Genomic DNA, 13,719 nt, shown 5'->3' with positions numbered 1-13,719 from the left:
CTTTCCCCTGTCTGATTTGGTTTTGTAATTCCTTTATAATGTTTCAGTTAGTATTTATTTGTAGCATTTGTATCCCACATTTTCCCACCAATTTGAAGGCTTAGTATTGTACACCGCTTTGATTCTTGTCCTGAAAGGTGGTATATTAAGTGCCTCAATAAACATGAACGTATATATTGTGTTCCTTTTGTGATAAATAGTAAAACTGTGTACTTGGCAGTTGCAGCTGGGAGGGGGGACCTATGTGCTAGTTGGCCCAGGCGACCACAAACTTGTGATCCATCCCTGTGTAGCACAGTGGGGTGCCTTGGGAAAATTCTTGTGCCTTGATGGTGACAGTCAGGAATATGGATGAACAGACTTAAGAGGTTCTTGCCCTGTCTCTAATGGACAGTGCTCCAGAACAGAAACCTTTCTTTTGCTCCAGCTCTTCTCCTTACAGGCAGCAAGGAGTAGATAGAGAAAAGAGTTACCTCTGCTTCCTAATCTTCCCCTGCCCTCTTATGATTAAAGGAAAGAAGGGGAAGAGGTGTAACTGAACAGATACTGCAGAACAAAAAAAAGAGCCCTTTTACCTTCTGGCCTAGATACAAAATACAGCATTTTTTTTTTTTGGGGGGGGGGGGCAGAAGGGATGACAGGAGGAGGGGATAGAGTAGGACAGCTTTTATTTGCTCTGTTGTGACAACTCAAACCCTCTTTTCCTTTCCCCCAGAAGCTGTCTGTTGCCAGCAGGAACAGAAGGAAGGGGAGGACTTGAGCGGAAACAGTCTTAGGCCACAGCTATAGTTTCTATGAATGATTTATAGGGAAGGAGATAATGTAAATGCTGAGAAGAGGGGATAAATTCCACAGAAATACCAATTTCTTCCATTCTCCTTGAAGCAATAGTGCACAGTTGGGCTGCTTGGCAACATTCTGCTCTTCACCGTCCCTAATGAGACGACTGAGATTTGGGTTGCAGAATTAGAGAAGAGGAAAGAAAGCCAGGGTAGTGGGTATATGAAACCCATTAGGCAGAAGGGAGGGAGTGTAGTGGGGAAGTACAGAAAGAATGATAGCTGGGAAGGGGTTGCAAAAGAATGGGTGAAAAGGAAGATACAAGACAGTCAAGGGGGTATGGGAGCAAGAGGAGGAGGACATGTGAGAGATGTTGGGAATAGGGGTGGGGAGAAGGGGAACAGAGTAGATGACTGGGGCTTAATGGGAAAATTAGGTTCTTACCTTGGTGATTTTCTTTCCTTTAGTCACAGCAGATGAATCCATTAACTGATGGGTTGTATCCGCCTATCAGCAGGTGGAGATAGAGAACACTGAAAAACCATAGTGCCTCTTGGATGGCTAGCCCCAACTGCCTTCAGTATTTGAGATTTCCAAAGCAGAGTGAACCATAAAGGTATAATAACATAAACTTTCCTCACAGCGAACAATCGCCCCAGAACAGGAGTATCAAAGGAGGGACGATCTCAACCTCCTGTAGCAGAACATCATGTAGAAATTCTGATAACTGTTTTCCAACTTCTCCAATGAGATTTATATCTGCATGAAAGATCTGAACAAAAAACAAAGTCAGACAGGGAGGGATCATGGATTCATCTGCTGTGACTAAAGGAAAGAAAATTACCAAGGTAAGAACCTAATTTTCCCTTCCTTGTCATCAGCAGCAGATGAATCCATTACCTGATGGGATGTACAAAAGCAATCCCTACTTAGGGTGGGAACAGGCCACACCACGAGCCAATACTTGAGCTCCAAAAACAGCGCCCTGCTTCGCTGCAACATCCAGCCTGTAATGCCGGGCAAAAGAGAGCTGAGAAGCCCAAATAGCCGCACTACAGATCTCTTGAAGACAGAGTGCACCCGTTTCAGCCCACGAGGAGGAAATTGCTCTCGTGGAATGCGCCTTAAACGTTTCAGGTGGAGACCGACCTGAAAGCAGATACGCAGCAAAAATGACTTCCTTGAGCCAACGGGCTATAGTGGCCTTAGACGCCAGGCCTCCATGCCGAGGATCGAAAAGACAAAAAGGTGATCAGAAGTCCTGAAGTCATTTGACATCTGTAGATACCGCAACAGCGCCCTGCGGACATCCAGAAGATGTAACTGCCCAAAGGAGTCCGGGAACTCTTCCCTAGAAAAGGAAGGAAGAAAATTGGGCTGGTTCAGGTGAAACGCTGAAACCACCTTAGGCAGGAAGGAAGGCACTGTAAGTACCGTTACTCCAGACTCCGAGAATTGCAGAAAAGGGTCCCGACAGGACAGCGCCTTCAGCTCAGGCACGCGTCTAGCCGATGTCATGGCCACCAAAAAGACTGTCTTGAGAGTCACATCCGTCTCCGAAGCTCGCTTAAGCGGCTCGAAGGGCGAACACTGAAGAGCCTTCAACACCAGCCCCAAGTTCCAGGCTGGACAGGGCAACTGGACAGGAATACGGAGCCTAAGCACCCCTCTGAGAAATCGGGCAACGTCCGGAAGAGCAGCAAGGGACAAGCCAGCGACTTTCCCTCGATAGCATGATAAAGCTGTCACTTGCACCCACAGGGAATTGTAAGCCAGGCCTTTTTGTAAGCCCTCCTGCAAAAAGTCCAGCACTGTTGAGACTGTAGCCTGCGTGGGTGTGATCGCCTTTGAAACACCCCATGCGCCTCAAATTTGCGCCAGATCCGAGCACAAGCTGTGAAGGTGGACCGCTTGCGGGCCTGCAAGAGAGTGGAGATGACCTTGTTAGAGTAGCCCTTGTCTCTCAATTGCGCCCTCTCAATAGCCAGGACATAAGACCAAATCGGCAGGGCTCCTCCATAGACACCGGACCCTGAACCAACAGGTTCGGCACCAGGAGCAAATGCACCGGAGCATCCACCAACATCCGGCGGAGATCCGCATACCACGGACGCCTTGGCCAATCTGGAGCGATGAGAATCACCAGACCTCGGTGCTGTCAAATCCGCAGTAAGACTCGCCCTATCAGGGGCCAAGGAGGGAACACATACAGGAGCTCCGAGGGCCAGGGTTGAGCCAAAGCATCCAACCCCGCCGAGTGAGGATCTCTCCTTCTGCTGAAAAAGCGAGGTACCTGCTGGGAGATAGAGAAATACTGAAGGCAGTTGGGGCTAGCTGTCCAAGAGGCACTATGGTTTTTCAGTGTTCTCTATCTCCACCTGCTGGTAGGTGGATACAACCTATCAGTTAATGGATTAATCTACTGCTGATGACATGGAATGATGGGAGTGTTGGGGAGCAAAATAGAGAATTATGGATGTGAGAGATAGAATGAGAATTTAAAGGGGTTAGTGGATACTTGGCAATTGGTGGGTATGAGTGGGGGTATGTTGATGGCTTGAGCGAATGAATGAGGGTTTGAAATGTGGGGTAAGAGAAAGGGGATAAAGTGTGGGGGAAGGTTTGAGATATAGTGTGAATGACCTGGAAGACTGGAGAGGATGAGATGCATTGAAAAGGGAAAGGGGTATGGGGGAGGAAGGGGATGGGTCCCTCAAGGGGTTGAGTGAGGTTGGCAAGATGGTGAAAGACAGGTAGTAGGGTAGGGTATAGGGTAAGAGATAGAAAAATGGCCTGGAGTCAAGGAAAGGAAGGAGAGACAGGGATGGAGCTGGGGTTGATATGGGGATGAAAAGCAGTGGAGGGTAGATGGGGGCTGAAAAGGTGAATACAGAGGACGTAAATGGAGGACTAGGAAGTGGGTGAAAAATGGGGGGGGGCATAGCAGACTAGGGAAGAAGAGAGGCTGAGGGGGCAATGGGAGTGCTGGAGAGAGAATGAGAGGGAAGTGGGAAAAGCCAGTAGGTTTATGAGAAGTTAAAAGGAGATTAGAAGGTGAGAGAAAAGGGAAATGAGGGTACAATCAAATGGGCAGATATAAATACAGAGAAGAGAAAATTTTTTTTAAGATTATTGCCAGATAAGATGTAGAGAAGGAAAGGAAGAAGACATAAGGAAAGAGAGGAAAGGTAAAAGCAAACCCTGGAAAAGAATGTAGGAGAGTGGGAAAGAGACTGTGACCAACCCAATTAGAAAAATAAAATGCCCAAACAACACAGGTAGAAAAGAAACACATTTTTATTTTATATTTTTTAAGGACCGAGATATGTCTGCTTTGGGAAGTGTACATCTTTTCTATTATGCACAACACAGGAGAAAACAAAAAAAAAACAAAACAAAAAGGCACACAACTGCTTACAAAACAGTAGATAAAAAACAACAAAGCAGTGGAATCAAATGCATTTATTGGAACAATACCCGACGTGGCCACGTTTCGCTCTCAGGCTGCGTCAGGAGTACAAACTATCAAAAGTGTATGTAAATATATCATACACACTAGTAGTTCCAAAAATCTAGTTCCATTTATCTGCTACTTCCAACTGAACTGATGCATTTGATTCCACTACAACACAGGAGAAAATACATTTGTATTTCTCTTTTACTAGTATTTGCTCTGCTTATAGAGTCTGACTTTCTTGAGGATGTGAGTTTGTTTGCATGTTTTTTGTGGTTCCCTACTTCTTATCAGATGAAGGTCTGTCCATGTCAGGAGCATAGCCAGATCTGCCATTTTGGGTGGGCCCTTCCCACTCCCACCCCCATACATATATAAAGTTTTTTTTTTAAACTTTCCCTCTGCTATTGTCATCTTTCTCATCCTTCGCCCAACATCTGCTCCTTTCTCCCTCCCCAGTTTACCTCCAAGCTGTCGCCGGCAGGGATTCCAGTAAGCAACCTGCACCAGTCCTGCAGGCTTCCTTCTATCATATCTCTGCCAGTGAAGAAATAAGTGTCATCATCGAGGGTGGGACAAGGTAGATAGAAGCCTGCAGGGCTGGTGCAGCTTGCCTACAGGAATCACTGTTGGTGATAGTCCAAAGGTAGATGGGGGTCTGGTTCAGAGAGAGGGAGCTGCCATGAGAGGGAGGAGACACCACCAATGAAGTGCTTTGGGGGCCACTAGACTGGGTGGGCCTGTGCCCACCCATAGCTAAGCCACTGGTCCATGTTCTGCATACATGATTGAGGTAAAGGATTTTTCTAGCATGTAGTGCCTGTGTAGAAATCTGTAACAGTCCAGCTTGCTCCAGATTCCTAGCTGCAGATATATTGGTACTCTAGGGCCCAGTGTAATATTTATAACGCTGCCTTCTTATAGATGGGTTAGGGCTGTTAAGTACATTACGTTTCTCCTATATAGGTTTTGAATGCCTTTTTGCAGGGTTCTGTGTTATTTTGCAAAGTGTCTGATGCTATTTGAACTATGTAAAGGCAATTCTCTTACTGAAGGACAAATACCAAAACTATAAGATCACTAAATTGTGTCCTAACAAAATATAGTAACACTGATTAATTTGAACACGTCAGTGGTGTACTCACTGGCCAATCTCAAAGGCTGTGAGAATTTACAGCACCCACCTCCTCATCAGTTTTTCAGATACCCTACTTTACTAATCCTTTTTAATCATATATCATTCCTTCCTTAAATATAAATTCACTGCACAAATCCCACTATATCTTAAAGCTCTTAGCCAATACTCATCTTCAAAGGCATATAGCTTCTGTCAGATGTTGGGTCCCCCATCATCCATTATAAAAATGCTCAGGACTAGCGGTCTCCACATCCTGCAGAGTCACCGCACACACAAAAATCTGTTCGCTTTAAGCAAAGTGTCTGACAGTGGAAGGAATGTGTGGTAGTACTCGCAATCTGAATATTTTTTCTATGGCAAGTTGTAGGGGGGATAGCTCCACTGTTGGGGGAATATGGAGTTTATAATTCAGAACTGGAGGTGCATCATTTACATAGGTGCCCCGTATAAGAGGCAACCTGAACCGCAACCTTCCCTGCCTGTCGGACCCACTGCCTCTCTCCTTCCATCCACCCCTGTTCTGCAACAGAGTTTGGCTCCTTGCACTGCTGCTACCAGACCCGCCGCACTCATAAACAATGATGAAGAGCGTAGGACCCGGCTCTCTAGAACGCCGCTAGCGCTTCTTGTGCTGGTCCCGGAAGTTTATATCGGAAGAGGCAGAACCGTCACAGGAAGTGCTAGCGGCGCTGTAGAGTCTGGTCCCGCGCTCTGAGTCTTCTATCATTGCTTAGCGCGGGACCGGTGGCAGCTGACAGAGGTACAAGGCCTCCCCCCCCCCAGCCTGCGTGCACCCCTTGAATTTTCTGCTGCCTCATCCCACCGCTCGCTGGAACTTTTCCTCCTCTGCGGTGCACCCTGTGCGAGCAGATGGCTGTGTTCGGGGGATACCTGCGCCTAGCGCTTCCCTGTCTGCTGCTCTTGATGGGGTCGTGTGCTTCTGGGTCCAGGAGAAACCATCCCACGAGAACCAGGTAAAATAAAAACCAAAAACCCAGCAACCTTCTTCCACTCTTTAGAGAGAGGAGGTTCGCAGATGCTTTGCTGAAATACCAGGAAACTGTCTGGTTTCTACACTAGAGGAAGATGTGTGACAATGATGACTGAGAAGTTAGAAAGAGATTGTTTACAACTGCGCTTGGGATTCCCCCCCTTCATTTGCATATACTTTTTCTTCTTTTAGTATTTTAAGTAATAAACCCACAAACACTGCTTTTATGGGTAAGGGTCTCGTTCTGTAAAGTGCTGAGTGCATTTTGCAACCCAATTTGATGGCCATTCTCAGACAATGTGTCACTGTATGTGAAAGAGCTTCAGATCTGTGCTTGAGGTGCTCCTATCCTAGCTCTTCTTTAGTTGGTAGCTTCTATCCCAGCTGAAGTGGTGTTGGCTTTTCACTAGCACAACACTCTGGAGGGCACAGTGGCGTTCCTAGGGGGCCGGACACCCGGGGCGGCGCCCCCCCCAGGTGCATGCCGCTGGGGGGGGGGGGTGCCGCAGCGCGCGTCTGCTGCGAGTAACCTGTTCCGGGGCAGAGGGAGCTGCAGTGAACGAGAGAAGTTAGCAAACTCTCGCAGCAGGCACGCACCGCGGCGTGCACCAGGGGCGGACCGCCCCCACTTTGGTACACCACTGGGAGGGCAATCCCTGAAATGTCCCAATTTGTCACCATCATTGAGGGAAATGGGGCGGGGTGGGGGATAGAGGGAAGAATGAAACTGTGTTGCAGGGTGGCAGTGAATAGGAGAGGAGGAAAAAAGAAAAGAAGCATGACTGGATGCATGGTGGGAGTAAGGGAAAGAGACAGAGACGAGATACTTCATGTTGGTAGCAGAGAGACAAGAAGGGATGCTAGCTGGCGGGGGGGGGGGGGGGGGGGGGGGAGAAAGAAAGAGACAAGAGAGGGGATGCAGGATGGCAGGTGTGGGGAGTAGAGGAGAGAAAGAAAGAGAGAATGGGCATTGCTGCATGCTGGGGGAGAGACAGACAGACACTGCTGGATGACAGGGGTATGGAGGATATCCTGTTTCCTGATAAGTTTATCTTAACTGTTGTTGTACTCTGCCTATAAAACTCACCTTTCATTGGAGCACATGGAATCACATTTTAACGTCATCTCATTTGTAGGAATTTACATTTTAGATACACAACTGGATTATTCTGTTTTAGGCATGTTTCAGGGACAAGTGGTTTTATAGGTCAAAATAAAAATAAATATTTTTTTAATGCAGATCTCTTGTTTAAACATAACTAAATGGGCTATAAGCCCCTAATGGTGCATTAGGTTCTGCCCAGTGTAATATTTATGGTACAGTAAGGTTCTGAGTGTGTTTTTGCACAAAGATGTGCATAGTGTTTTGCAGTTGAGCGATTGTGGTTAGTATATGCTTTGAGCAACCACTTTATTCTTTGACATATGATACATATCTAATATCTAAATTTAATAAAAGGTATTGTGACTTTTTTTTTCTGTGTAATCAGACAATTATGGATTTAAGCTCCACCCCTGGCCCCACCCCTAACCATGCCCCCTTTAGCCTCCCCAAACAGTTGGGCCACCGACCGCCTATGATCACTTATATTAAATTACAATACACTTCTATACCGTTGATCAGGTTCTTCGCGGTTTACATTAAAAAACCAAGCCAGTCTCTTGGGAAGCAAAAAAAAAACCAGACTCTTATCCAAGAACTAATTTTAACAAACTTCTTAAAGAGATAGGTATTTACATTTTTCTTGAATAAGAAAAAAGATAACAGAGCAAAACAAATATTAAAAGAAGTCTATCAAACATTTTAAATCTCTTTACTCTCTTAATAGATGGAAGGACGAAAAGTGTATTGTGAAATGATCTTCTATCCCTATTACTGGAAATAAATTCCATTTGATCCATTATATAAATTGGGTATTCACCATTTAGGATCTTATATAGAGAGCAAATGAATTTGAACATAATCCTCATCTCTATAGGCAACCAATGTAATTAACAAAATATGAAGAAATTTTATGCTGCTTCTGTAGTGAAAAAATTAATTAGATTGCAGTGTTCTTGATTGTTTGCAATTGCTGGATAACTTGTCTAGGCGCTCCCAGATAGATAAGATTATAATAGTTCAACTTGGACAAAAGCAGCACCTGTACATCTAAACTGCTCAAATTCAAAATACTTCTTATGCGTCTTAAATTCCTCAAATGAAAGCACTAAGTTGAGTCAAGGGATAAATTCCGGTCAACATAAACCCCTAGTATCTTTATAACAGAAGAAAGTGAATACCTAGCTTGATCTACCATTATATGGTTCACTAAAGGGTCAGGCTTGTTAATCAAAAAGTAAAAATTTGGTCTTATCAGTTTTTAACTTGAGTCGATAGTGTAACATCCAGGACCTAATCAATGTTAAACATGTTTGAACTGATATTGATAGATGAGTAAATCGGAATTAACTGTAATATCAACAGCATAACTGTAGAAAATCCAGACTTCACTGTCACACAGAAGTTGTTGAATGATGCTACGAATTATGGTGGTTTTACTGGGTAGCTGAAACTGGCTAGAGGGAGGTATGCAAAGAATGCCCTGGTGTTTTGTATTACTAATTTAAAAGTGGGGCAAAATAGGGGTACGATGTGTAGAAAAGTCATTTAGGCTTGCCAACCCCCATAGTTAGCTTGCCCCACTGTTGCCACCCCAAATATTTCTGTCTAGATGTGCCACTGACAGACATTCTTAAGCATTGGATTGGAAAGAAAAAAAATAGCACAATTCAGTTACAAAAAAACAAGAAAATTAAAAATAAAATTGTAATCAATGTGCGTGCCCTTACCAGGTGAGGTCCATTCCTTTGTCAACAGGCTTATTTGGCCCTCCACTCCTTTTGTTATCTATCCCTCCTTCCAACTCAGTGTGCTCAATGTTTATTTTTTATTTTATTTGTGGCATTTGTATCCCACATTTTCCCACCTATTTGCAGGCTCAATGTGGCTTACATAGTACCGTGATGACAATCGCCAATTCCGGTATGACAGATACAGAGTGGCAGTGTGTTAAAGTTCACAAGTGTGAAGACATTAGGTAATCAAGGAAGAGATAAGTTTTGTCCAGTTCTAGTATTAGTTTCATTGTGTAGCGGGGTTCAGGTTGGATCATTAGGGTATGCCTTCTTGAACAGGTTGGTTTTTAATGATTTCCGGAAGCTTGTTAGGTTGTGCAATGTTTTCAAGACATTTGGTAGTACGTTCCATAGTTGCGCGCTTATGTAGAAGAAACTAGATGCGTATGTTGATTTATATTTTATGCCTTTGCTGCTTGGATAATGGAGATTTAGGCATGTGCGTGCTGAACTTTTTGTGTTTCTAGTTGGTAAGTCTTTGAGGTCTGCCTTGTATACCGGGGTCTTGCCGTGAATAATTTTATGAACCAGGGTGAGGATTTTGAAAGCAATTCATTCTTTGATTGGGAGCCAGTGCAGTTTTTCTCCTAGGGGTTTGGCGCTTTTGAATCTCGTTTTTCCAAACATAAGTCTGGCTGCTGTGTTTTGCACTGTTTGGAGTTTCTTAATGATTTGTTCTTTGCATCCCGCATAGATTCCATTGCAGTAGTCTAGGTGACTTATAGGCATGCTTTAAGTGGGAAAGTGCGGGGTACAAATGTAACAAATAAATAAATAAAATAAATAAATATTTTCAAAGCACTTAGCCTTCCAAAGTTCCATAGAAACCTATGGAACTTTGGAAGGCTAAGTTCTTTGAAAATATGCCTCTTAGTATCATTGATTGTACTAGGTTACAGAATATTTCCCTCAGGAGGAAGGGTTTTACTCGTTTGAGTTTCCACATAGAGAGAAACATTTTCTTTGTTGTAGTTTTCGCTTGGCTTTCTAGCGTTAGGTTTCGGTCGATTGTAACTCCGAGAATTTTCAGGTTCTCTGAAACAGGAAGGGTGTAATCAGGAGTGTTTATATTGGTGGGTTTGTTCCTGTTGTATTGAGATGAGAGGATGAGACAATATGTTTTTTCTGCGTTGAGTTTTAGTTGAAATGCATCCGTCCATGAGTTCATGATTTGCTGGCTGAGTTTGATTTTGTTGGTGATTTCTGTTAGATCGTGCTTGTACGGGATGTATATTGTGACATCATTTGCGTAGATGTAGGGTTTGAGACCATGGTTGGATAAGAATTTGGCTAGTGGGGTCATCATTAGGTTGAAAAGGGTCAGTGATAGCGGTGATACTTGTGGTACTCCGCATTCTGGTTTCCATGGTGCTGATATATTTGAGTTTGGTATCACTTAGTATGTTCTTGTGGTTAGGAAACCCTTGATCTAGCTGAGCACGTTTCCGCAATCCTAAAGTATTCTAGGATGTTTAGGTACAAATAAGTACCTGTATACAATATGTAAGCCGCATTGAGCCTGCCATGAGTGGGAAAGCGCGGGGTACAAATGTAAAAAAAAAAATATATATATAGTGTGGTTTACCATGTCTAACACACTAGACATGTTGAATTGTAGAAGTATGCTTTTGCCAGTTGCAATTTCTTGTTTGAATTTGGTTTGGAGAGTAAGTAGCACTGTTTCAGTGCTGTGGTTGGAGCGAAATACTGATTGTGATGTGTAATATAGAGAATTTGTTTAAGTAGTCAGTAAGTTGCTTGGTTACCATGCTTTCCAACATATCACTCTGTAATAAAACTTCTTTAGTCCCTGGCCTAATCATGGATTGCTCACGTTCTCTTTTCTTCCTGAGACTTGGCTTAAATGAAGAAGAGAATGGGACTTATACCGCCTTTCTGTGGATTTTCCACCTACATTCAAAGCGATTTACATATTATATACAGGTACTTATTTGTACCTGGGATAATGGAGGGTTAAGTGACTTGCCCAGAGTCACAAGGAGCTGCAGTGGGAAAGCTACCTTCTGCAAGTGTCTGCTGCCGGCTTTGATTTTCTTACCAAGTATTTTATTTATTACAAGCTACTGAGACAGACAAGGGGAAGCCACTGCTTCTTTCACTGCTGCTGCTTTGACTTTGAGGTAAAATAAAAGATTTAAACGCAGGGTAGCAGGAATAAAAAGGGGGATGTTGAGGGAGAAGAGGGCGGGCAGGTGGGAGAAATCGCTGGACATGGAGGGGAGGACAGGGGAGATAGGAAAACTGATGGATGGAGGGACAGGGGAGAGAGAATTGCTGCATATGGATAGATGGAGGAGAGGGCAGGGGAGAGAGAGGAGAGTTGCTGGACATGGATGGATGGGTGGAGGAAGGGAGGGCAGGGGAGAGAGAGGAGAGTTGCTGGACATGGATGGATGGGTGGAGGAAGGGAGGGCAGGGGAGAGAGAGGAGAGTTGCTGGACGTGGATGGGTGAAGGGGAGGGCAAGGGAGAGAGAGAGGAGAGTTGCTGGACGTGGATGGGTGAAGAGGGGGGCAGGGCAGAGAGAGAGGAGAGTTGCTGGACGTGGATGGGTGAAGAGGGGGGCAGGGCAGAGAGAGAGGAGCGTTGCTGGACGTGGATGGGTGAAGGGGAGGGCAGGGGAGAGAGGAGAGTTGCTGGACATGGATAGGTGAAGGGGAGGGAAGGGAGGAGAAAAACTGAACTGCACATGGATGAAGAAAATAGGCAAAAGCTGGATGCACTCTATTCCTCCTCCAGTCAAATCCATGGAGGACCCAGCTTTTGCTTGTAGATGTAGGGCAAAAAGAGGAAAGTAAAGAAATAAATGGAAAGGAAGCCCTGGAAACTGAGTTAAGGGAACAGATAGCAGCAGAATCAGAAACTGGGTCCAACATGATCAGAAAAACAAAGTCACCAGACAACAAAGGTAGAAAAATTAATTTTATTTTAATTTTAGTGTTTGGAATATAGCACCAGCCTTGGACTGAGGGGAAAGAAGGTGGAATAGGGAGGGGAGGTAGAAAAGAGAAGTAAAATGCTAGGTATGTGCTACAAAAGTCACATAAAAAAGCCAGGTCTGAATCTGGGCTACGAAGCTTCTGACCAGATGGGGAGAGAATGTTCCAGAGTTTAAAACCCATATAACAGAAGGCTGTAAAACTAGTGATATCCAAGTACAGGACAGAGAACAATAGGCAACATAGAAGTATAGGGGACTAAGACACTTTGACAGTATTCTGGAGCAGAGGGCCGACATCCTTTGTGAATCAGCATCAATAATTTTGTATTTAATATGTGCAGTGATGGGAAACCAATGTTTCGATTGTGAAAGCAGTGGACTGGATAAACTGCAGATGTTTTAATGCACAAAGTGGTAGGCCAGCATAGAGGGAGTTGAAGTATAGGTGGGAGATTAAGAGGGAAAGAAGAGAGAGGAGAATGAGTTGGTGAATGAGGGAAGAGTGAAGGAAGGACACTACCAAATGGATATAGTGTAAGACAAAAAAGAAGTGTAGAACAGCATCTGTATGTGGTCAGGTGGTTAGCTTTGTGTCAAAGATAAGAGTCCTCAAACATGTTAAGATCACTCAATATCAGTACTTGAAAAAGAAAACTGTAAACCACTTAGGTCTATGCAATATATAAATACTGAAATAAATCCACTCCCCCAATTCCTATATCCCACTTCGTTATGTTCAGAAACAAAAGATTTTCTTTGAATTAGAAGAGGTGAAGACAGGTGTTGAGATCAGACTAATTACATAGATTGTGATGCCAAAGAAAGATGGCAAAGGATTTGGATGTCATCAGAACAGCAGAATGCTGGATAATCATCAGGCCTGGGGCTAGAAATATGGTAGGGGCCAGAAGTAAGCCCTGTAGACAAACAGGTATGAGAAAAGAGTGATATGTGATATGTTGGCCCGAAGCTATCTTTCAGACCACACCTTCCAAGAAAGGGCTACAAAAGAAATACCTATGGAATGAGGGTGATGTAGAAGGCAGTAATCAACAATGTCAAATGCCATAGAAAGATCGAGATTTGATGTGACCACTATAGAGGAGTATATCTAACGTGGTTCTGATAGTGTCATAGAAAGTAGTGGTGAGTAAAGTTTCGGTGCAATGGCTAACGCCAGATTGGTATGGGTGGAGTACAAGCATTTTATCAAGGAATAAACTTAAGCTAAGAGGACACGTTTTCTTCGGCTTCCGCGGCTGGCGTCATGATTGATTTAGCTGTCCGGACCTTACTGTGTCTGGATAAGTGGAACCGACGTTTCAGCCCTGAAGACAGCCACGGCACGATGGCTGAAACGTCGGTTCCTCTTATTCGGACAACAATCAAGCTAAGAGAAGACCAATTTCTCTAGGATCTTAGAGAAGAAGGGGAGATTTAAGACTGGCTGAAAGCTGCCAAGAGTTCTGTAAAACCCGAGGCACAACTTTGCACAGA

At 44.2% G+C, this 13,719-nt stretch overlaps 1 protein-coding gene across 3 annotated transcripts in view; it reads right to left on the bottom strand.

The window, feature by feature from the left end:
• LOC115475927 (glyoxylate/hydroxypyruvate reductase B-like) overlaps window positions 1-13,719 on the bottom strand; it is a 95,572-nt gene that overhangs the window by 81,237 nt on the left and 616 nt on the right. The gene's annotated exons all lie outside the window — the stretch shown is intronic.

The sequence above is a fragment of the Microcaecilia unicolor genome, chromosome 1 (assembly GCF_901765095.1).
Source record: "Microcaecilia unicolor chromosome 1, aMicUni1.1, whole genome shotgun sequence".
NCBI lineage: Eukaryota > Metazoa > Chordata > Amphibia > Gymnophiona > Siphonopidae > Microcaecilia > Microcaecilia unicolor.
This window is presented reverse-complemented; position numbering and strand designations above follow the sequence as displayed.